The 25199-nt window shown below is 46.3% G+C and overlaps 1 protein-coding gene and 1 long non-coding RNA gene across 6 annotated transcripts in view; both read right to left on the bottom strand.

The window, feature by feature from the left end:
- Nucleotides 1-25199, bottom strand: part of DAPK2 (death associated protein kinase 2) — a 132950-nt gene that overhangs the window by 66820 nt on the left and 40931 nt on the right. The gene's annotated exons all lie outside the window — the stretch shown is intronic.
- LOC132660038 (uncharacterized) lies at nt 5511-19915 on the bottom strand. Its single transcript, XR_009601203.1, has 2 exons — nt 8865-19915; nt 5511-8001 (listed from the first exon to the last, which is right to left on the bottom strand). It is a non-coding gene; the product is annotated as an uncharacterized LOC132660038 (long non-coding RNA).

Here is a 25199-nt window from a genome sequence, read left to right as displayed (position 1 = left end):
ACATTTTGGAATCTATTTTTAAGTCTAAGCATGTTTTGATGGTGTCAAATGAACAGGAGCGCACAGGCCCAAGGCCTGAAATTAATTAAGCTCAGTTCAACTTGGACTTGGCTTTTTGGAGGAAGGTTTTCACTGAAAATATAGCTCAGTGTCCTCTGGTATTTCCCTTAGTCTGGAGTCTAGATTCTCGACACAGACATGAGGTAGGCTACTATGGCTTGAAGTGTTAGCCATGGAAGGTACCACCCATCACCCACCATCCACCCACCTGTCCATCTAGTCACCTAACTACCCATCCACCCATCTACCTAACTGTCCATTCACCAATCCATCTATTTACTAATTTCCTCCTCCATCCCTCATGTATGGATCAGTGCCCCAAATGCTACAGATCAGACATACCCCCATAACTTGAAGGACTCATAGTCAACTGGAGAGATCAGACAAATGCTCATGGAAAAAGAAATACGGCACGGATGTCTAGAAATAGCTGCCATAGGGTCAAGTGCATGGGCAACAGCAAGTCCTGCAGCAGTTCAGCAGAGGGAGAAGTATTGGCCAAGGGGAGTCAGGGGAAGTCTTAAGGAGCAGGTGGGATTTGAACCAGGTTGACAGCGTATGATCAGGCCACTCAAGATGGCTGTTCTCTTGCTCTCTGCACATCCCCTGCTCCATCAGTCCCTGCCTCACCTACGCCCTACTCACCTCACTGAATTTCTCTCTTAATCTTAGAGCCTAATCAGTGAATGCCTACATAGCTGCCGCTAGTCTCAGCTTGTGATTGTTCTAATCGTTAAATCAGAACATCTCCACCATGATAGCTGATGAAAGGAGCAGTGAGGGGCATGGGCCACTGCTGGTTTCCCTGGTAACTGATGAGCCAACCTGACATCAATTCCCTCTATAACTGGTAACCTTCCACCTCCCATCAGGAGTGAAGACTGCTGCCCTGTCCTGCTTGCTATCTGTTGTACATGTGGAGATGTTGCTCCAGGACCTCGTTTCAGCCATGTAAGATTCATCCCACCTGATCCATTAAGCCACTGATGTCTCTGTTGCTGACTCCAGGCTCTTTCTTTGGTCTTGAAGCTGGGCAAGTACAGGGTTTGCAGGCCTATAGGGTGCAGCCCAACAGACAGAGAAAGCTGAATTCAGATAGGCAAAAAGGAATCAGCTGGCTAGCGCCAGAGTGAAACACAAATGCTTTATTCTGGGAAGGCCCTGAGTCAACACATTACTTCCTCACTTCCTCCCCGTCAAGTGACCACTTTCTCGAGGAAGTCTATCAGGAAGCTGAGCTTGGCCTTTCCTCTCCTCTTTGTGGGGGTGGTAGGAAAAGACAAGTGGCCAGCAGCCAACAACGTTCACTTGGGTAGGGTTCCCCTCTCACCACCCAAGTTCCTGACAATCAGATGTACGTTTGATTAATGAAAAGAACTTCAGCAACACAGGTCAGCTCACTTGATCCCAGAAACACCAGCCAGTTGGCCTTCACAGCCTGAGCAAAGCCCAGGAGATTGGACCATCAGGGGTGTGATCTCTGGCATGAGCTCATGCTGCAGAGCAAGAAAGGGACTAAAACAGGAAGATGGGACGATCCAGGCAGGTTGAGGTTCTGTTATTACCATGTAGGGACAGGGTCATCCCTCATATCTGCTATAATGGCTCCCTCCCAACTGGCCAGACCTCCCTAGTGCCAAGAGTTCTGTCCCAGCCCCTCTCCTGTGAACTCTGAGCATCCCCACGGTCCACACGCCCCGAGGATCCTGCAGCTACTGAAGCCACGTGTCTCAGAGCCTGTGTTCCGAAACGAGAGAAGCCACTGCGAGTAGAAAGAAGACCCTGCTCGCTGCAGCTGGCGAAAGCCCGCATGCAGCAGTGAAGAGCCTGCGCATCGCAACAAAGACCCAACACAGCCAAGATTTTTCTTTAAAAAAAAAGAACAGATCTCAGGCTCTCAGCAAGATGCCCTGGCACCACCTTCATATCCAGCAAAATGCTGAACACATCACATGGCAGAGATACTTCCATGACAAATGACCAAGGCATTCACTTTAACCAGCAACCAGCCCGTCGGAGCCTGGGGAGTAAGAACTGTCCTACTCATCTGATGGGGTCTGCTGAACACTGAGCATGAAGTAGGTATTCTGCCTACTTGCAGAAAAGAAAAGCTAAACCGAGGCAACAGGAAGTGAGTGAAGGACTTGTCACTCACAGCCAGCCCTCTGTGCAACCAGAGCACCTCACCGGCAGACTCACTAGGAAAAGAACACGTTCTTGATAGTTGTTTATTACAAAAGGAGCATGCTCATTATTTTTAAAAAGCACAAAGAGGAAGCTTCCTGAGATAACCATTGTTATCATTTCGGTATCTGCTCTCTCAGATTTTTTTTCAGCACATACTATAGTCTTTTTTGTTTGTTCATTTTTTTAATGGGACTGGGATGATGTCGTATGTACTATTTTGGAAACTGCTTTAAAAATTTTTTCTACTTAACAATAGATCATGAATATTACTCACATTACTGAAAATAGCGTTTCACTCCTGATTTTAAATAATATGCCACCTTACTAATAAACCATGATTTTTAAAGCAAATTCTTAATTTTGGATATTTATAGTATCCTTTTCTTGGCACACCACATGGCATGTGGGATCTTAGTTCCCTAATCAGGGATAGAACCCATGCCCCCTGCATTGGAAGGCTACTTCCAATGTCTTAATCACTGGACCACTAGGGAAGTCCCTGGACATTTATATTACTTCTAATTTTTACTATAATTAAGACTGTTATAGATACTACTATATGTAAATATTTGTGTACATCCCTGATTATCTTTTCTGAAGGTAAGTTCCAGGTAGAACCCTTGGTCAAAAGTTACTTACATTTTTAAGGTTTATGATACTTGACAAATTATCTCCCAGGAAGATTGTCTCAATAATACTCCTAACAGTCCTAAATAACCCCTTGAACTTGTTCACTGTGTTTTTCAGCTTTACCATTTTCCTATCTGAAAGATGATATCTGATTATATCTGATGAATTAAATTTATTATTAACTTATAGTTGATTACTAGTAAGAATGAACATCTTTTTCCTATGCATGTTGGTAATCTGAACTGCCTTATACATGCCTCCTTGCTTATTTTTCCACTGGGGTGTTTGCCTTTTTCTTATTGTTTATAAAAGCTCTTTACATATTTGTGACCTGAACTCTTTGTCATGTATGTTGCAAACATCTGCCCTGATTGTATTGTCCAAAAGGAACTTTAGGTCTTTTGTAGCATCAGACGGTGTTAACCAGTTTTTTCCTTACCTCTCCTCTGCCTGTTACTAAGCTGTGACTTAAGGGTACACTAAAGGGGAGTGCCATGTGCCCCTTCGGTCACACAGGCATTCAATTCAGGCAATACCTTCAAACTCACCACAGAGGCAACCCCTCATCCCCTACACATGGCCCTTTACTCAGAGTCACCCCACTCTTCCTCCTGGTGATGACCATTCTACTGGCTGATTTCAGGAAAAGATGGCATCAGAATGTGATCAGTTCCTGCTACAGAGTGGGCCTGGCATCCCCAGGATAGACTGCAGCTCCTGGGGTGACCAGCACAACAAATCCCCTTTAGGGATGCAAAGCATCTTCCCTGCCCCCCCCCCCCAGTTATCCATTATGTTGTTTAGTGTCCTTTGGAACAGGATGCAGCAGGCAGTGGCTTTCTTTCAGAAATTAGTACCATGAACACGTCTGTCTACCCTGAAAAACCTATAGCCTTCCTCATTTCAGATAATGAAAATGACATAATCTATCTTATTTCCCTTTTGTTGCCTTGGTGGTCAGTGATAATGGTCAACGATAATGACCTAGATCTTGGGTGTGTTTCCTTCCTCTTTCCTTTGCACCAGTGGTTCTCACACTTGAGGGAGGAACAGAATCAGGGAGAGCTTGGTAGAAATGAGATGTCCAAGCTTTGCCACAGAATTGATAAATCGTAATCTTCTAGAGGTCATGTGTCTTTTGATCTCCACCTTTATTTTCAAATTCTGTGTGCCTTGTGCTGTAGGTTGCCTCAAGTTCTTACCATACATGGGCAGGAGGAACTAACTATAGGTGGTCCTGTGTTGCCATTACTGTGGCATGGAGAAAGATAGGGAGCTGTCGAGCACGCCTGCAGAAGCAGAACTTGGCTATTTCACAGTTGGCTAAAGGGGGCCCAAAACTGTTAAAGAGGCTTGTCCCAGGCAGGACTACCCATACAGCCATTTACGCAGTCCATCCCAATGGCCAATTTGATCAGCTGCAGAGCAGAAGGCATTTCCCATAGGAAGAAAATGATGCCAACTCCCATGCCCCTTGGGCCCCATGCTCACAGGGGGCTTACTTCCTCATCCGTGCCCTCAAATGGATTTGACTTTAGATCCATATCATAACTCAGTTGGTAAAGAATCTGCCTGCAATGCAGGAGACCCCAGTTCGATTCCTGGGTCGGGAAGATCCGCTGGAGAAGGGATAGGCTACCCACTCCAGTATTCTTGGGCTTCCCTCGTGGCCCAGCTGGTAAAGAATCCGCCTGAAATGCAGGAGACCTGGGTTCGATCCCTGGGTTGCAAAGATCCCCTGGAGAAGGGAAAGGCTACCCACCCCAGTATTCTGGCCTGGAGAATTCCATGGACTCTATAGTCCATGGGGTTGCAAAGAGTTGGACATGACAGCAACTCTCAGTTCACTCACTATCCTCCCTATGCCCACAACCCTGGAGAGTGGGACCAGGAAAAGAGAACAGGTCCAAGCCCTCTTAGAAGCAGATATCTGTCCAAACTCTCCTCCACCCAGCCCCACCTTCCCTGCAGAAGCCAAAGCCTCTGTTGGGCAAGCTTCTCCGAGTCACAGCTTGGGCCACCCTCCTCCCACCACTGTCACCACTAGCCCCAGTTAGCATACCAGGTGCCCTGGAGGCTGCCAATCCTTCCCGGTTCCTCTAAGTCCACTCTAAGTCATTACAGGATTTGGCACCTAATTTCAAGCATAATTGTCAAGACGTCATCAGGAAGGTATGTGTCACCTCTGACATGACCTGTTTTTCTACCCAGACTGCAACCCAGAACAGGTCCTGGCATCTAACCCGGCCACTTCCCTCTAGAAGCCCACCAGTCAGGCCTGCCTCACCAGCTGCTGCAGGGTATCGTTGTCGTCGCCCACACGGCCCACGCTGGAGGGCTCTGAAGGCTGGGGGCTCAGATCTGGGAAGGACGCCAGGATAACCCTAAGCCAGCTCTGTTTCCAGCAGGCTCTGGAAACTTGGGTGAGTTTCTTAGCTTCTCTGTGCCTCTGTTCCCACATCAGCACACAGAGATGACAACCACCTCAGAGGCTATGATGCAGATTAAATGCCCTGCTACCTGCAAATGCCCAGAACGGTATCTGGCACATGGTAACACTGATAAATATGAGTTTAGTTATAGCTCGTCACGCTTCAGTTTCCTCACCTGTCAAATGAAAATAATACACTAACTTATAGAACGGTTGAGAAATTTTAATTAGAGAAATGTGAAAACAGCATAAACCTGGCATATCCTTGGTGCTTGATAAACAGTTTCTAAAAGGTGAAGGAGCAATAAATCAGACAATAGGTATCAAGGTTCAGAACAGATGTTTTCACCCTGGCCACAGGCTGCCCCTTCCTGCTCCAGAGTATCCCAGAAATCACCTCCTTACTCAGAGACACAGACCCACAGAGCACCCAGGGCCCCCAGATGGGGCCTGGACTGGTGAGACAGGCACATTCCTGCTCCAGTCTTGAGAGCGGGCAGGTCCCGGCGCTCCCTCAGGGCAGTGTCTCAACACAGCACATCCCCGGTCAGCCAGGAGATGGACGGTGTCCCTCAGCCCTCCTGCCAGCCCGCTGTTCACCCTAGGACAGACATGCTTCGGGGTCTCCTACCAGAGGCTGGGTCTGGATGATGAGGCTCATGTATGCACAGAGACGGGTCTCCACATAGGCGGAGCTCTCTGCCTGGGTCCCTAGGTCTCTTCTAGGTGGGCCCACCCCCAGAATGGACCCAGGCGAAGTGCCAGGAAGCCCAGCCAGGAGCGCTGAGGTTGCCTTGACCATAACAACAGATGTCTCTGTGTGGATGATTCATCGTCCACCACGGCTCTTACTGCCCTGGGTTATTCTGTCTACTCCCCTGAATCCCCACCGCCCCACACTTGCCCCCAGGGTTGAAAATGCCTGAAAAACAGGGATGGTTCTGTCTTTGGGCATCTAGAAGCGCTCAGTAAATATGAGTTGACTACTGGAGTCTTGCGTGCAGACACTGAGAACACAGAGATGAAGATGCACTTCCTCACTCATGTAAGAACCAGCAAGTATTTGCAGAAGGTACTCCCCCGCAAACCTCTTTTCTAAACTAAACATTTGGTGTGTCTTTTCTCTCTGGCTCTTTAAAGGCAGAGCTGTCCTGTGGAACTTCTCTTTACCCACAGGAAACCCAAGCCTCCAAACAGTACACAGTAAGCACTTCTGTTGTTGTTGTTTGGTCCCTAAGTTGTATCTGATTCTTTGCTAACTCACGGACTGCTTGCAGCATGCCAGGCTTCCCTGTCCTTCGCCATCTCCCGGAGTTTGCTCACACTCACATCCACTGAGTCAGTGATGGCATCCAACCATCATATCCTCTGTCACCCCCTTCTTCTTCTGCCCTCAATCTTTCCCAACATCAGGGTCTTTTCAAATGAGTCAGTTCTTCACATCAGTGGCCAAAGTATTGGTGCTTCAGCTTCAGCATCAATCCTTCCAATGAATAGTCAGGGTTGATTTCCTTTAGGATGGACTGGGTTGATCTCCTTGCTGTCCAAGGGACTCTCAAGAGTCTTCTGCAACACCACAGGTTGAAAGCATCAATTCTTTGGCACTCACCCTTCTTTATGATCCAACTCTCACATCCGTACACAGACTAAACTCAGCTCAGGAGCACTGCCCATCCACTCTGCTGGAAACCTGCCCAATCACTCTTTGTTCTGTAAGAACTCTCCCCACAGATCCCTGAGGTAAATAAAGCATGGAGCAATTTGGTCAAAATTTCCCTTCCTCTCCAGCCGATAAATCATCTGCCAGGCTGGGGCTGGGGGTCAGGTCAACCCACAGGCTAGGGGTCAGACCCAGGCCTTTCCAGGGCACAGTGGGGTCTAGGAGGGACAGTCCTGCTCCCACAGCTGCCAACAGCTGCCAACAGCTGTTTCTCACAGAATCTCAGGGTCAAACAGGGGAGAGGAAGGACACGTTTCACAGTTGAGGAAATTCAGAGCTTGCCCAGGGTCACAGAGAAGCTTACAGCACAGCAGCCAGAGACCCCAGGTCTCCCAAAACCTATTCTGTCTTTTTACTTGGCAAGGAGTTCCAAATTTTTTCTAGTAGCAAAGCTTTTTCCTTTCATTATTCATTTTTTAAAATCTGAAGCAAAGGACTACACACAAACATGGATAAATAGAAATGAAATTGCACAGAAAGCCCTAGAGTGGAATCAATAGCCCCCTGCCCCATTTCAGCTCTGCTCACCTGAAGCAATTGCTTATAAGCCTTCTCAGATTTAAGATCACTTTTTTTTTTTCAAATAAACTTCACACAGAAGTTTAAAATACAAGACAGATCAAAGGGGAGCAGCACAAAGCATTTCTTGGTCACTATACACACACACACACACACACACACACACACACACACACATACACACACACATATGCGTGACAGCCCCTAAGAATGCACCATAGGACTCAGTGTGAAAGTTACACCACTACAGCAAACTTCCCTTTATATCACAGCCTCCTGCTTTTACTGGTGGCCTGTAGGGGAGGAAAGGAAAGCTTTCCTCCTGAACAAACACACCTGTACCAGGTATACCTAGATTTTGTCCTCATACTTAAGACTCCTGAGGTATCATCATGTATAGCAAAAGAGATCTCTGCAAGGCTTCAGGTCTCCCTAGGGCTTTGGCTCTGTCAACCTGCAGGGGGAGAAGTGGAGAGAAATCCATGTGTATCATAGCTCATCAAAACTTACAGTTAGTTGGATTAACAGTCATGTATGCCTTAATACAGGGGCTTCCCAGGTGTCTCAGTGGTAAAGAATCTGTCTGCAATGTAGGAGACACAGGTTCGGTCCCTGGGTCAGGAAGATCCCCTGGAGAAGGAAATGGCAACTCACTCCAGTATTCTTGCCTGGAGAATCCCATGGACAGAGGAGCCTGGCGGGCTACAGTCCACCAGGGATTGCAAAAGAGTCGGACATGACTTAGTGATTAAAACAACAACAACAAAATACCTTAATATGAATTAGTTGGATTAGATTGCCTTCCCAGCAACTGACAGAATTCAGCTACGCTGGGAGAAAAAAAGAGGGAATTTTGATGTAATAGGAGAAGAAGGAATAATGTTGGGGTGAGGAGAGCTAAGGTACTTAGATGAAGAACAAGACAGACCCTGCAGGGGAAGTTTTGGGGCTGCTAGCAGGCAGCATGATGGCAAAGTGCTAGCAAGTGCTTTGCCAGTGCTAGCAAGCTGGCAGAAAAAGGGGGGTTGGTGGTGGGAGCACCCTCTGATTGCTTACTCCTCAGTTCTTTGAAACACCTAAGTCAATACTCTTCATCTACCTCCACTGGTAGCCCCCCCCCCCAACAAAAAAAAGTTCTGGTCTACACTGGATTCTGCTGTGCTGCCTCATCAGATGCTGGAGGCAGGAACTGGCTCACTGCGCTATCTCTGGATCACCATCCCACCAGGGAGAAACGTAGCGTGTCACCTACAAGAACAGTTACTATATATGATGGGGTAATCTCCCTCTTTCCTCCTCCTTTCCCCAAGTACTCACAATGCACATTTTCTCCCTCCAACATTCAGAGCAAATGCACAGCTCAGGAAGACAACAGCCTCTTCCGGGAGGGGATGGAAAGGAAGTGAGGGCACAGAGTTGCAGCCACAGCTCCCGACACAGACTTCCTGGAGATCTACCTCCTGGAGCCCGGGGTTGCACCTTCTCTCCTCTGCTGATTATGAACCTTGGAACATTGTTCCTCCAAGTGCGGTCCTTGGACCAGCAGCATTGATTTTACTGGGGAGTCTGGCAGAAGAGCAGAATCTCAGACCCGACCCCAGCACCACTGATTCAGAATCTGTATGTGAACGTGACTCCCAGGTGATTCACGTGTGTACTAAAGTTTGAGAAGTGCTGATTTAGTAAATATTACAGCAAACCCTCAACCCACTACTTAATGGAATCCTGGGTACTGCAAATTCCCTTCAAATCCTCTTTGGTTCTGGTCCTTCTTGCTGGAAATCTGGACCTATGGCACTGTTTTCATACCTTGGAAAAGGCAGTATAATGAGCAGATGCAAATGAATAAAAATATGTTGAATGACTCCTTCTGTGAACAGTAAGTAACCCTTGAAGAGTAGGATTATGATTTACAAAGTGGTTTTATGTGCGTTCTTTTATTTAATACTCACCAAATCCCCAGGATGCCCTGGGGACAGGTATTACTGACTCCTATTACAGAGGATTTCCCTACAACACTTTGCTAAGTCGCTTCAGTTGTGTCTGACTCTGTTCGACCCCATAGACGGCAGCCCACCAGACTCCCCCGTCCCTGGGATTCTCCAAGCAAGAACACTGGAGTAGGTTGCCATTTCCTTCTCCAGTGCATAAAAGTGAAAAGTGAAAGTGAAGTCTCTCAGTTGTGTCCAACTCCTAGCAACCCCATGGACTACAGCCTACCAGGCTCTTCTGTCGATAGGATTTGCAAGGCAAGAGTACTGGAGTGGGGTGCCATTGCCTTCTGCCTACAACGCGGGAGACTCAGGTTTGATCCCTGGGTTGGGAAGATCCTCTGGAGAAGGAAATGACAAACCACTCCAGTACTCTTGCCTGGAAAATCCCATGGATGTAGGAGCATGGTAGGCTACAGTCCACGGTGTCACAAAGAGTGGGACATGACTGAGCGACTTCACTTTCGCTTTCATTACAGAGGAAGAGCCAAGCTTAGGGTCCTGGAAGAAAGTGGCATATGCAACCTACAACGCGGCACTTAGGATCCACAAGTGGTGGAAATGTTGCAGCTCAACATGGATTAACTGCAGTGTATACAGAAAAGGGCAATCTGGTATTTTAAATGTTTAATAACAGAGTTCATCAGAAATTTGCTTTTGATTGAGGCCTTCTTGTTGGGAACATGAATCTGCTTTATCTTCCCTAAAAATGAACAATATCCTGTATTCATGTTTTAACCAAATATGTTTTTGAAGATTAACAGGTCTTTAAAGGCCTTAAGTTCTCTTATTTATCATGTGTCTTCCAGAGCTCCCACAGTGATTTGTACATAACGGTTAACAAACATTTTTGAATGGATGATCAACTAGCAGATTTAGCAGAACTCAGCCATGAAGTTAAAAGGTGCTTACTCCTTGGAATAAAAGTTATGACCAACCTAGACAGCATATTAAAAAGCAGAGACATTACTTTGCCAACAAAGGTCCATCTAGTCAAGGCTATGGTTTTCCAGTAGTCATGTATGGATGTAAGAGTTGGACCATAAAGCTGAATGCCGAAGAATTGATGCTTTTGAACTGTGGTGTTGGAGAAGACTCTTAAGAGTCTCTTGGACTGCAAGGAGATCCAACCAGTCTGTCCTAAAGGAAATCAGTCCTGAATATTCACTGGAAGGACTGATGCTGAAACTGAAACTCTGATACTTTGGCCACCTGATGCAAAGAACTGACTCATTTGAAAAGACCCTGATGCTGGGAAAGATTGAAGGCTAGAGGAGAAGGGGAAGACAGAGGATGAGATGGTTGGATGGCATCACTGACTTGATGGACATGAGTTTGAGTGAACTCCGGGAGTTGGTGATGGACAGGGAGGCCTGGTGTGCTGCAATTCATGGGGTCACAAGAAGTCAGACATGACTGAGCAACTGAACTGAACTGAACTGATCTTCTCTCATTGGACAGGCCTGGAAACTGAACTGTGGGTATGAGAAACTGGGATCCTGCGTCTAAATACAAACTAGATTCCTGATGTCATCTTGTTTTCTTTTAATCTGCCAATTGAAAAGGTCATGCAGGGACTTTCCTGGTGTTCTAGTGGTTAAGAATCCACCTGCCAATGTGGGGGACATGGGTTCAATCCCTTGTGTGGTAACTAAGATCCCACATGCTGTGGAGCAGCTAAGCCTGCACACTGCAACTACTGAAGCCCAGGTTCCCTAGAGGCTGCGTGCTGCAACTAGAGAAGCCGCCACAATGAGAAGCCTGCGCACTGCAAGTAGAGAGTGGCTCCAGCTGCCATAAGCAGAGAGTCAGCATGCAGCAACGAAGAGCCTGTGCAGCCAAAAGTAAGATAAAATTTAAGAATATATATTAATAGAAAAAGTCACACACACACACAGCTCCATTTAACAAAGGATTAGAGTTGACCAAAGTTTCATAAAGTGAGACCACAGTGTAACTGACTGTCTTGTACAGTCTGCAGTCTGGTCCAGAAGGCAATTCTCGGGAAGGAATTTCAGAGCTCTTTCCAGACTTGACAGGGTCCTTGGAAGATTCTCCAGTTTGTTTAAAAACAACAACAACCAATCATTCATTATTTTGTAGTCATATCCAGGTCTACTTATAAAAACTTTTCACTATATTTTAATTGAAGTATAGTTAATTTACAATGTTGTACTGGTTTCAAATGTACAGCAAAATGATTCATATATAAATGTCCTTTTAGAGATTCTTTTCCATTATAGGTTATAAGATGCTGAGTATACTTCCCTGTGCTATACGGTAGGTCCTTGATGGTTATCTATTTTATATATAGTAGTGTGTCTATTTTAATCCTAAACTCCTACTTTATCCCTCCCCCCATTTTGGTAACCATAAATTTGTTTTCTAAGGCTGTGAGTCTGTTTCTGTCCTCTAAACAAGTTCATTTGTATTCATTTTCTAAGATTCCACATATAAGCAACATATGATATTTGTCTTTCTCTGTCTGGCTTACTGCATTTATAATAGTCTCTAGGTCCATCCATATTGCTACAAACGGCATGTTTTTTATGGCTGAGTAGTATTCCATTTTATATGTTCTATATATATCACATCTTATTTATCCATTCATCTGGCAATGGACACCTAGGTTGCTGCCATATCTTGGCTATTGTAAATAGTGCTGCTGTGAACACTGAGGTGCATGTATCTTTTGAAATCAGAGTTTTCTTTGGATATATGCCCAAGACTGGGATTGCAGGATAATACAGCAACTCTATTTTTAGCTTTTTAAGACTTTTCACTATTTTCAAAAATAATGATGAGTATTTCTTTCTATATTTTAGGCACAATTCTAAAATGTATTTAACATGCTTAGTAGTCTTACCAACCCTACAAGGAGGACACCATTACTGCCTCCTGTTTACAGATGAGGCTACTGGAGCACAGACAGGAGAAGCAATTCTCTAGTCACACAGCCAGAAAGGGGCAAAGCCAGAATTTGAACCTGGAGGGACTGGCTCCAGAGCTTTACTCTAAATGTTGACCTCCTCGTTAAGAGTAGAGGGAAACTGGTGGAAAACTGACTCAGAGGCCTGGAGAGAGATGATGAGATAGAAAGTCAGAATCTCATTCACTTACAAAGCCAAGTAGGGTTGAGTTTGACCCATCCTCAAATATCACCAGAGTCTGCTGGGAACTTGGCCACAAGAGGGAAATCAAGCTAGGTTTCTACTTACTATTTATTCCATCCAAAGACAGGTCATCAGCTGATCCCTTCATGTTCCTTTCTACCGCAGTCACAGGTGCTGTGCTGTGCTTAGTCACTCAGTCATGTCCAACTCTGTGCGACCCCACGGACTGTAGCCTGCCAGGCTCCTCTGTCCACGGAGATTCTCCAGGCCAGAATATGGCAACCCCTGGAATGGGTTGCCATGCCCTCCTCCAGGGGATCTTCCCAACCCAGGGATCAAACCCAGATCTCCCACATTGCAGGGAAGTTCTTTACTGTCTGAGCCACCAGGGAAGCCCAAGAATACTGGAGTGGGTAGCCTATCCCTTCTCGATAGGGGATCTTCCCAACCCAGGACAGTCACAGGTGATTATAGACCTTTAAGATAGGCCTGCACACCCACAGGCCCTATCCTGGACCCCTGGAGTGACTCATCTACCACAGGGATGTGTGATCCCAGAAGTCAGATGACTCAGGATCCATACATGACCACTGGAAAAACTATAGCCTTGACTAGATGGGCCTTAGTTCCCCTATTTTAAATGAGATGACTGAGATCCATAGTCTTCTAACTTCTTAATTAGGAAAGCCCAACGTGTAACAGAGATGAAAACAGAAACACTAGAGGTGGGGGAGCCACAGGCTCAACTTCTCTCCCGCCTTTCCCAGTGGTGGCTCTGGGGGACCTGGGTTCTCAGGGATACAGCTTGAAAATCACTGGGCCAGATACAGTCTATGTTCCCTTCATTTCTCTAGACCATGGAACTACATGATTCATGCTGGTTAAGAATGTCAGGGTGAAAAAAAGAATGTCAGGGTTACGATGTTCACTGCAGTACTATTTATAGTAGCCAAGACACAGAAGTAACATAAATGTCCATCAACGAATGAATAAAAGACATGAGGTACATATATACAATGGAATATTAGCCATAAAAAATAAAATAATGCCATTTGCAGCAACATGGGTGAACCTGGAAATCTGTATACAGATTTCTCAAGAGGCAGGTCAGGTGGTTTGGAAGCAACAGTTAGAATTGGACATGGAACAACAGACTGGTTCCAAATAGGAAAAGGAGTACGTCAAGGCTGTATATTGTCACCCTGCTTATTTAACTTCTATGCAGAGTACATCATGAGAAATGCTGGACTGGAAGAAACACAAGCTGGAATCAAGATTGCCGGGAGAAATATCAATAACCTCAGATATGCAGATGAAACCACCCTTATGGCAGAAAGTGAAGAGGAATTGAAAAGCCTCTTGATGAAAGTAAAAGAGGAGAGTAAAAAAGTTGGCTTAAAGCTCAACATACAGAAAATGAAGGTCATGGCATCCGATCCATCACTTCATGGGAAATAGATGGGGAAACAGTGGAAACAGTGGCAGACTTTATTTTTTGGGCTCCAAAATCACTGCAGATGGTGATTGCAGCCATGAAATTAAAAGACACTTACTCCTTGGAAGAAAAGTTATGACCAACCTAGATAGCATATTGAAAAAGCAGAGACATTACTTTGCCAACAAAGGTCCGTCTAGTCAAGGCTATGGTTTTTCCTGTGGTCGTGTATGGATGTGAGAGTTGGACTGTGAAGAAGTCTGAGTGCCGAAGAATTGATGCTTTTGAACTGTGGTGTTGGAGAAGACTCTTGAGAGTCCCTTGGACTGCAAGGAGATCCAACAAGTCCATTCTGAAGGAGATCAGCCCTGGAATTTCTCTGGAAGGAATGATGCTGAAGCTGAAACTCCAGTACTTTGGCCACCTCATGAGAAGAGTTGACTCATTGGAAAAGACTGTGATGCTGGAAGGGATTGGGGGCAGGAGGAGAAGGGGACGACCAAGGATGAGATGGCTGGATGGCATCACAGACTCGATGGACGTGAGTCTGAGTGAACTCCGGGAGATGGTGATGGTCAGGGAGGCCTGGCGTGCTGCCATTCATGGGGTCGCAAAGAGTCGGACACGACTGAGCGACTGAACTGAACTGAAGCACCACCCGAGAAGCCCGAAAATATTCCTTAAAAGATTAAAACCTCTTTTAATCCATAGGTTCCTCCCTGCCCCACTTCTCTTTCTCTCACAGTCCATTTGTTGAATATACTAGAGATACTGTGACTAGAGCCTCCCACAGTCTGGGGTTTGTTGATTATGTCCCCATGGTGTTGTTTAGCATGCTCTGTTGTCCCCTATGCATGCATGCTAAGTCGCTTTAGTCATGTCCGACCCTATGCGACCCCACGGACAGCAGCCCACCAGGCTCCTCTGTCCACAGGATTCTCCAGGCAAGAATACTGGAATGGGTTGCCATTTCCTTGTCCCCTATATATCCTGTAAATGTGTAGTTGGATGGAGATGCTAAATCAGATTCAAGTTTGAGTTTCTGGCAAAACTCCCCAGGTGATATTATGCGCTTCCATCAGGAGGTTGGAAGCACATAATATGGCTGTCTGGCTGTCTCTCTCTCAGTGATATTAACAGCTTCTGATGATCAATGCCTAGATTCATTAAGTCAATAGGGGGTTCTTTTCTTTTTTAAAATCATCATCATCAAATATGACCTGCCTCATGCTGATACCTTTGCCTGGATGAGACAGCTTTGTTTAGATCAGAAGAGTGTTGAGGATTTTGATCTCAGCAGGAAACAGACTTTGCAAGTTGTTATTGCCGCATATGCATGCCACATCTGCCAGGCCTTACTAGAATCTGCTGGCTGGTTTGGCAGTGGACTTTCTCACAGGCCTGGGACACACACACACACACACACACACACACACACACACACACACACACACAAATGCACTGAGCACATGCAGAACCACCTCCTGAGTCAGCCAGAGATACGACCCAAGGATCCCACACTCTGGGACTTGCACCCTCCCTCCCAGCAGCCACAGATTTCTGGCTTTAGGGCCCAACTTAGTGATGGCTTCTCTTTCTTTCCTAATCTGAAACATTAATTCCATCTCCTCCCAAAGCTCCTTTTAGACGAGCTCTTCAAAACACTCTTACCTAATACTCCAGTACTTACATAAGTAAGGAAGGTGACTAGCAAAGCCCCACCCCCAGGCCAGAAAACTAAGCCCAAAGCAGTTGCTCAGCTGGTCTATCTGCTGTCCTGCTCTGACCCAAAGCCAGTACTTAAGGTTAGTGCAAATGAAAAAGCTGGCTTAAAACTCAACATTCAAAAAACTAAGATCATAGAATCCAGTCCTATCACTTCATAGCAAATAGTTGGGGAAAAAGTGGAAACAGTGACAGATTTTATTTTCTTGGGCTACAGAATCACTGTGGATGGTGACTGCAGCCTTGAAATAAAGACACTTGCTCCTTGGAAGGAAAGCTATGACAAACTTAGACAGCATATTAAGAAGCAGAGACATCACTTTATTGACAAAGATCCATAGAGTCAAAGCTATGGTTTTTCCAGTAGTCATGTATGGATGTGAGAGTTGGACCATAAAGAAGGCTGAGCATTGAAGAACTGATGCTTTCAAACTGTGGTGCTGGAGAAGACTCATGAGAGTCCCTTAGATTGCAAGGAGATCAAACCAGTCAACCCTAAAGGAAATCAACCCTGAATAGTCACTGGAAGGACTGATAATGAAACTGAAGCTCCAGTACTTTGGCCACCTGATGCGAAGAGCTGACTCATTGGAAATGACCTTGATGTAAGGAAATATTGAGGGCAAGAGGACAAGGGGACAACAAAGGAGGAGATGGTTGGATGGCATCACCCACTCAATGGACACGAGTTTGAGCAAATTCTGGGAGATGGTGAAGAACAGGGAAGCCTGGCATGCCACAGTCCATGGGGTCACAAAGAGTCAGACATGACTTAGTGACTGAACAATAACAACAAGGGTAAAGCTTTTGCCTTTAATGGGACAAGCACATCTTCTGAGTAGGTCCAATACTTACCTCTGAGGGATATTCCTACTTGTGGTGCTGCAGAAGCCAGGAGGCTGTCAGTAAGGGAGGTATCCAGGCAGCTCATGGCAAATCATCCTGCCTAGCAGCAATAGTGAACATCTTGTTCTACACTCAGGCTCTGTGTGTGAGGCTATGTGTTTTGATCAGGGAGTTAGTAAATACAGTCACCACAGATATTGGAAACAAGAAGAGAAACATAATCTGCCCTTGACTTAAATCCCAGCTGCTGGTCCAGGAATCCCATGTGCAGGTCAGGGAAGATGCGCAGGTGCTGGAGAAGATGGATAAAGGAAAGCCTGGAACAACCCAGAAGGCAGGAACAACCTCCCAAAATGGGACTGGGCTTAGACCAGCGTGCCCAGAGTCTCTCCTGCTCGAAGCCGATAGAAAACACTGGGAGAGAGATGGCCAAGGTGGGGGCAGGAAGGAAAAAAAAAAAAAAGAAACCATCTTTGCCCACAAAAGAGGGAAGTGAAGCACTGGATGCGAGCAGAACCAGACCCATCCCACGTAAACGTCAGTCAGCGGGCAGGACCAGCCTGCCCAGCATCTCTCTGCTCATGTCATCTCCTGGCAACCCCTCATGCCCATGACAGCTTCAGGATCAACCCACACCAAGTGGTCCCTGCCCACTACACTTGGCCCCAGCTTCCCTGGGCCAGCCCTGACCCCTCTGCTGCCACAGAGGCACCACCACTGAATCTGACATATGTAGCTTTTGCCAATTTACCCCAAACAGGCCAGAGTCAGAGAACTGGCCCTTGCCATCAGAGGCCACAGCCCTCCAGGGTAACTGGTCAGGTGGCAGAAAGACACCAGAACATTCTCTCCTCCTGTTATATCCTGGTCTATATAATATCTATCAGCCCCTGGCACCAACATTCCCCACTCCTCCAATACCTAAAGATGTTCAGTCCCAGCAGCTATATCAAGACCCTCCAGAGAAGCCACGACCCACCCCCTCCAAAGCAGGACAGAGACCCCCCCAAGGAAAGCTGTTGGAGATCCCCCAGTACACAATAAAATTCTGCAGAACTCATGGGATGGTGGAAGTAAAGGGAACTTATCACCATCACCCTCCCTTTACAGGTGGGGAAAGCAGGGACCAGCAAAGGGAATGGCCCAGACGGAGTCCTCCGTTCTCCTGGGCAGTAACAGAGCCAGGGCCAGACAGGACTCCTGACAGGCAACCCTGTTCTCACCCCCTCCACCCTGCCTCATGTTTCAGACAGCTCAGCCGCGGCGCCTACATGGCAGCTGGGAGAGGAGAAAGCCACGTCCAGATTACATCCATCTCACAGGGAGCCAAGAAGGAAGTGGAGACTGTTCTTCCCTCCCGCCCACAGGCTACTTGTGGGTAGCCCAGCTCCAGGAAGCCACTGAACATGCAGAGAAGCTTGAACCTCACTCAGAAAAACCTCTGCCAGCTGCAGGGAAGGAGGCAAGCTGCAGGGAAGGAGGCAAGCTGCAGGGAAGGAGGCAAGCTTCAAGTCAGTGGCAAGCCATCCTCACGCCACCATGCTTGTCAGCACACAACCCTCTCATATACCCCCTCCCTCCAAATGATGGAAGGTATAAGATCCCCTTAGCCTATAATCTGGCCCCTGCAGCTTCCAGGACCCCTAACTCTTGCCTCCACTCTCCTATCATGGCAACCGGTCCCCTGCTCACACCTGCCCAAAATGTCCATCTCCTCCTAGCTCCAGTCAGACTTTCCATCCTTGAAGGGCCCTTCCTCCAGGAAGCCTTCTCTGCCTTCTGAAGGGGTTGCTTCCTCTGATCTCCCAGGCCTGGAGAAAGCTCTAGGAAAGAAGGCAAAGGTACCTTCTTAGAGGGTGTGTGCTTACTTGGCCCGGAATTCCTCATAACTCATGGGGACAGCTCTCCAATGGTTGTCCCAGTGGTCACCTAATTTCTACAGTTTGACTGCTATGATGAAAAAGGTATCAGTTTTTTGGCACATCAAGAATTTGCGGCATGCAATAGTATTTGATAGATGCCAATTAACACTGCATGCTGAAGCTGAAGCTCCAATACTTTGGCCATCTGAAACAAAGAGCTGACTCATTGGAAAAGACCCTGACGCTGGGAAAGATGGAAGTCAGGAGAAGAAGGGGGCGACAGAGGATGAGATGGTTGGATGGCATCACCAACTCAATGAACATGAGTCTGAGCCAACTCTGGGAGATGCTGGAGGACAGGGAAGGCTGGCGTGCTACAGTCCACAAGGTAGCAGAGTCGGACACGACTTAGTGACTGAACAACAAAAGTTAGCACTGCATATCAAGAACCACACAACCTACATATCCATCAACAGATGCATGAATAAACAAAAGGTCCTATATCCATGCAATGGAACAGTATTCGGCAACTCAAAGGAATGAAGTGTAGATACATGTGACAACGTGGAGCCTTGAAAACATGCTAAGTGAAAGAAGCCAGCCATTCCTGCATTGGCAGGCAGCTTCTTTACCACTGAGCCACCAGGGAAGCCTGTATACATGCGTATGTGCACACATATATGCATGCATGCATTGTTCGGAGGAGGCACTGGCACCCCGCTCCAGCGCTCTTGCCTGGAAAATCCCATGGGCGGAGAAGCCTGGTGGGCTGCAGTCCAAGGTGTCGAGGGTCAGACACGACTGAGTGACTTCACTTTCCCTTTTCCCTTTCACGCATTGGAGAGGGAAATGGCAACCCACTCCAGTGTTCTTGCCTGGAGAATCCCATGGGCGGAGGAGCCTGGTGGCTGCAGTCCATGGGGTCGCTAAGAGTCAGACACGACTGAGCGACTTCACTTTCCCTTTTCCCTTTCACGCATTGGAGGGGGAAATGGCAACCCAGTCCAGTGTTCTTGCCTGGAGAATCCCAGGGATGGGGGAGCCTGGTGGGCTGCCGTCTACGGGGTCGCACAGAGTCGGACACGACTGAAGCGACTTAGCAGCGGCAGCGGCAGCAGCAGCAGGCATACTGTTGATGTTGTTGTTGTTGGGTCACTAAGTCGTGTCCGACTCTTCATGACTCCATGGACTGCAGTATGCCCGGCTTCTCTATCACTACCTCCCTAGGTTTCCTCAAACTCATGTCCATTGAGTCAATGATGCCATCCAACTATCTCATCCTCTGCTGCCCCCGTCTCCTCTTCACTCAATTTTTCCATCATCAGGGTCTTTTCCAATGAGTTTATATATATATATATATAAAACGTGTTCCTTATAATGTCAGAGTTCTAAGGTAAATTGGTAAATTCAGTTTTCTTCCTTTCTCTTTGCACTTCTTCCACTTGGTTTACACTTCTGCTGCAGTTCTTATCACATAGTATTCTATTGCTGCTTTTGGATAACTATCTTCCTCATAACCTCTGAGCCACCAGGGAAGCAAGAGACCCTCAAATCGTTTCAAATAGGAACTATTTCATTACATCTATATGATGCCTGAATCAGTGAAAAGAACACATAAAATACGTACTTAGTAAGAACTTGTTGGTCTACTGAAATAAAAGTTGCATTAACAAAGAAAAGGGAAAAAAAAGCCAGTCATAAAACAGCACATATTATACAATTCCATTTATAAAAAATGACCACAATAGGCAAATACATAGAGACAAAATCTGTAGCTTAGCGATTGCCTAGAGTCGGGAGGGATTGAGGGAAATGGGGAATGACTATTAATTTGTTAATGGGCATGGAGTTTCTTTTTGAGGGTAATGAAATGTCCTTAATTGATGGCGGTGATGATGCACAATTCTGGGAATATAGTAAAAGCCACTGAATTGTACACTATAAATGAGTGAATTGCGTGTTCACTTTGGCAGCACATACACTAAATAAGTGAACTATACGGTCTGTGAATTATCTCTCTATATAGAGAGATAAAACGAGAACCATAAAATACTCACACGCTTCTACTGGGTGATACCAGCTGTGCCTGAATGTGCAGGCCCTTCGTGAAAGGTCCTTTATTGGCCCTGGCTCATATCTCAACACCCTGCATGATCAGTATTATCACAGACCAGAAAGTTGAGGCTCAGACAGTTAAAGCCACAGAGCTAACTAGGTGCAGATCTGGAATTATAAATCAGATTATCTGAATCCAAGTGCAGGGTTCTTTGGGAATGTAGCCAACGAAGAGACCTCAAAAGAAAGAGTATAGCTCCACAGACCAGGAAAATCTGGAAACAAACTAAAAATCTTCCACGAAGGAAATGGGTGGTAATTAGCTGTTCCGGAGGCAGTGGAAGATGGCATAAACACCAAGATGATAAACAGGAGCATCAGGTGGGACATGTTTATACAATAATGTTACGGGAATATGCGCAGATGGTATGTACCGTTTGATAACTATTCTCGTTTTGCTTAAACATACTTGTGTGGCCAAAAAGTAGTAGAGAATACAGATGCACAAATGTGCTGGGATGATGAATCGTTAAGTGAACATTTCCTTTTTAAAACTTCCTGTGTTGATTTAACAGTAGAAAAGCAGGAGAGAGAAAATAAACACTCACGTGGATACCCTCAACCAGTACCACAGAAGACGATGTGAAATAAAGTTCATGTGTTATGGCAAGACAAAGCACATTTAAACATTAAAAATTTTCTCTGCCCTTTGGCCCCTCTCTCCCTTTCTAATGAGCATTGTGAATCCACATTATACATCAGCAAACCTCCTTCACCAGCAGAAATATCTGCTCAACCATGACGAGCAACATTCTCCCAGCAACAGCTCCTTAAAAGATAACACTCCTTTTTGATCTTAGAAGGGGCCACAGTGACACATAGATCTGGATTGTGTAAACTGCAAATAATATGTCACGTAGTGTAACGCCCTCTGTTTCACAAAACTTACATAACTGTGTTTTGATTCCTCATGGGCAGAAGAGTTCTTGGAGTTTTCTGGAATGCTCTTCTTAGATTATAGTACAATTTGGCTCGAATAAAATTTTCCTTTTCTTTCTTAGATCAACTGTTAGCTTTCATCGATAATTGTAATCACCCAACCAGGAGTGAACTTGGAGAGGGGTCAGCAGTTCCCATCACACATGCCACTGGGCTACAAGATCACCAAGAACTTGACAGTCAATGGGGAAGAAAGGGCAGGAACCTTTTCTCAGTCTGTAGACGTGAGACTTCCTCTCTGTCAAAGCACAGGCAAGTCAGTCAGAAATTATTTAGTCACTACTGATCTTTCCTTTGAAATGTTCTTTGTGTCCTGGACACAAGGCCCTCCTCTGTTCCCATCTCTGGTGCACCCCTCTGTCCTAAGACATTCAGCGAGTCTTATCGAAATTCTCTCTTTGTATATTTCTCTTCCTCACTAGACCGTGAGATCCTCCAGCAGAGCCCAGAATCACTCATCTTTGAATCCCCAGGCACATGATGGACACACAGCAGAGCTGCAGTGTATGTGTTCTGAATGAAACAGACTAGACTCCTTAGGCCCAGCACCCTGCAGAGCTAGACTTTTACAGATGAATACACCTTACCTTTGGGCTTCCCTGGTGGCTCAGTAGCAAAGAATCTACCTGCAATGCAGGAGACCCAGGTTTCATCCCTGGGCTGGGAAGATGCCCTGGAGGAGGGCATGGCAACCCACTCCAGTACTCTTGCCTAAAGAATCCCATGGACAGATGAGACTGGCAGGCTGCAGTCCATAGGGTCACACAGAGTCAGACATGACTTAAGTGACTAAACAGCAACCTTTAGCACAATCTCCTGCTCAGCATTCGTGGTCACAGTCCTCTATCTACACTCCCAGTCCACCCCACACATTCCCAAGTCCATCTTCCTGAAACACTTATGTCATCACATTCTCCTCTGCTCAAGACCTGTTCTCCCTTCCCATCAAGCCTGAGCACCTTGGCCAGGTCCCAAAGCCCTTGTATGGATACTCTGGCTTCCCAGTAGGATCAGCCCAACACACTCATTCTCACCTCAGGGCTTCTCCTGCTTGCCTATTCGGAGATAAATTCTGCCTACTCAAATCCTATCTCTGGTTAAATTCAAGTTCTAACTCCTCCCTGAAGCCTTCCCTGACCATGCCAACCCTCAGGGATCTGAATGTGTCAGCTTCCAAAGTTGAGTACACAAAGGGATAATTATCTCTTTGTATCCTTTTCTTTCCCATGTTTGTTTTCCCCACCCTCAAAATAGATTAATCTTCTTAAGGGCAGGGCAATGTCTTCCACTTCATCAGGGTGACCCACCACTCCCACCATGAGAACCTCAAGACTTACCAGTGCCTAGGTCTGAAAATCTGAAACACAGCATGGTTAGTGATGACAAAAGTGTTTTCTGAGAGGTATAAAGGCTGGTTCTAGGCATGACACAGTTGAGGCATGGGTACAAGGATTTGTGGGTTTCCTGCAACGGCACCCCACTCCAGTACTCTTGCCTGGAAAATCCCATGGATGGAGGAGCCTGGTGGGCTACAGTCCATGGGATTGCGAAGAGTAGGACACGACTGAATGACTTTACTCTCACTTTTCACTTTCATGCATTGGAGAAGGAAATGGCAACCCACTCCAGTGTTCTTGCCTGGAGAATCCCAGGGACAGAGGAGCCTGGTGGGCTGCCGTCTATGGGGTTGCACAGAGTTGGACACGACTGAAGTGACTTAGCAGCAGCAGCACCTGGTGGCTCAGAGGATAAAGCATCTCCCTGCAATGTGTGGGAGATCCGGGTTGGATCCCTGGGTTGGGAAGATCCCCTGGAGAAGGAAATGGCAACCCACTCCAGTGTTCTTGCCTGGAGAATCCCATGGACAGAGGAGCCTGGTGGGCTACAGTCCACGGGGTCGCGAAGAGTCGGACACGACTGAGCGACTTCACTTTCAGGCGGCTCAGTGGTAAAGAATCCGCCTGCCAATTCTGGAGACAAAGAAGACGTGTGTTCAATCCCTGGGCTGGGAAGATCCCTTGGAGAAGGAAATGGTAAACCAATGCAATATTCTTGCCTGGAAAATTCCATGGACAGAGGAGCCTTGCAGGCTACAATCCATGGAGTCACAAAGAGTCAGACACTACTGATGATACACACAGCATAAACACACAAGAGAATTTTCTTGGTATACCAGAAAGTTCCTTCAATTTTTAAGGAATGTCTATGGGCATAATTTTTAACTCAACACTCTTGAAAGTCCCTTGGACAGCAAGGAGATCAAACCATTCAATCCTAAGGAAATCAACCCTGAATATTCGTTGGAAGGACTGATGCTGAAGCTGAAGCACCAATGCTTTGGCCACCTGATGCGAAGAGCCAACTAATTGGAAAAGACCCTGATGCTGACCCTGAAGGCAGGAGGAGAAGGAGTCAGCAGAGGATGAGATGGTTGGATGGCACCAACGACTCAATGGACATGAGTTTGAGCAAGTTCTGGGAGACGGTGAAGGACAAGGAAGCCTGGCGTGCTGCAGTCCATGGGGTTGCAAAAGGTCAGACACGACTGAGTGACTGAACAACAACAACCTCTCTGTGCTCCAGTTCCTTCCATAAAGCACAAGCCAGCCACTCTGACCTCCTCACACAGTTGTGAGGACATATGGCAAACCTGTACCACAAGGAACTTAGAGGTGTCAGCCTTTTCAGAGCAAGGAGACCATCAACAAAATGAAAAAAGACAACTGTGGAATGGGAGAAAATACAAATGATATGACTGATAAGGAGTGAATATCCAAAATACATAAACGGCTCATATAACTCAATACAAAAAAAAAAAAACCTATTAAAAATGGGCACAAGACTTGAATAGACGTTTTTCAAAAGAAGATATACAGATGCCAATAGGCACATAAAAATATGCTCAACATTGCTAATCATCAGAGAAATGCAAATCAAAGCTACAGTGAGTTATCACCTCACACCTGACAGAATGGCTAGCATCAAAAAGTCTATAAGTAACAAATGTTGATGAGGTTGTGGAGAAAACCAAGTGCTCATATAACTGGTAAGTAAGTAAGTGAAGTCGCTCAGTCGTGTCCGACTCTTTGCGACCCCATGGACTGTAGCCAACCAGGCTCTTCTGTTCATGGGATTTTCCAGGCAATAGTACTGGAGTGGACTGCCATTTCCTTCTCCAGCGGATCTTCCCGACCCAGGGATCGAACCCAGGTCTCCCGCATTGTAGACAGACGCTTTAACTGGTACAGCCACTGGAGGGTCCTCAGAAAACTAAAATCAGAGCTGCTGCTGCTGCTAAGTCACTTCAGTTGTGTCCAACTCTGTGTGACCCCATAGCCCACCAGGCTCTGCCATCCCTGGGATTCTCCAGGCAAGAACACTGGAGTGGGTTGCCATTTCCTTCTCCACTGCATGAAAGTGAAAAGTGAAAGTGAAGTCGCTCAGTCGTGCCCGACCAGTCCAGCAATTCTACTCCTAGGTATATATACAATGAAAACAAAAACACTAATTCACAAAGATACGTGTATCCCAAAGTTCATAGCAATGCTATTTGTAACAGCCAGTATGTGGAAGCAATCTATATGTCTGTGGACAGATGAATAGATAAAGATATATATTTATGTATA

Source organism: Ovis aries, chromosome 7 (genome assembly GCF_016772045.2).
Source record: "Ovis aries strain OAR_USU_Benz2616 breed Rambouillet chromosome 7, ARS-UI_Ramb_v3.0, whole genome shotgun sequence".
Classification (NCBI taxonomy): Eukaryota; Metazoa; Chordata; class Mammalia; order Artiodactyla; family Bovidae; genus Ovis; species Ovis aries.
The sequence above is the reverse complement of the archived record's forward strand: the minus strand, read 5'-3'. Positions and strand labels throughout refer to the sequence as shown.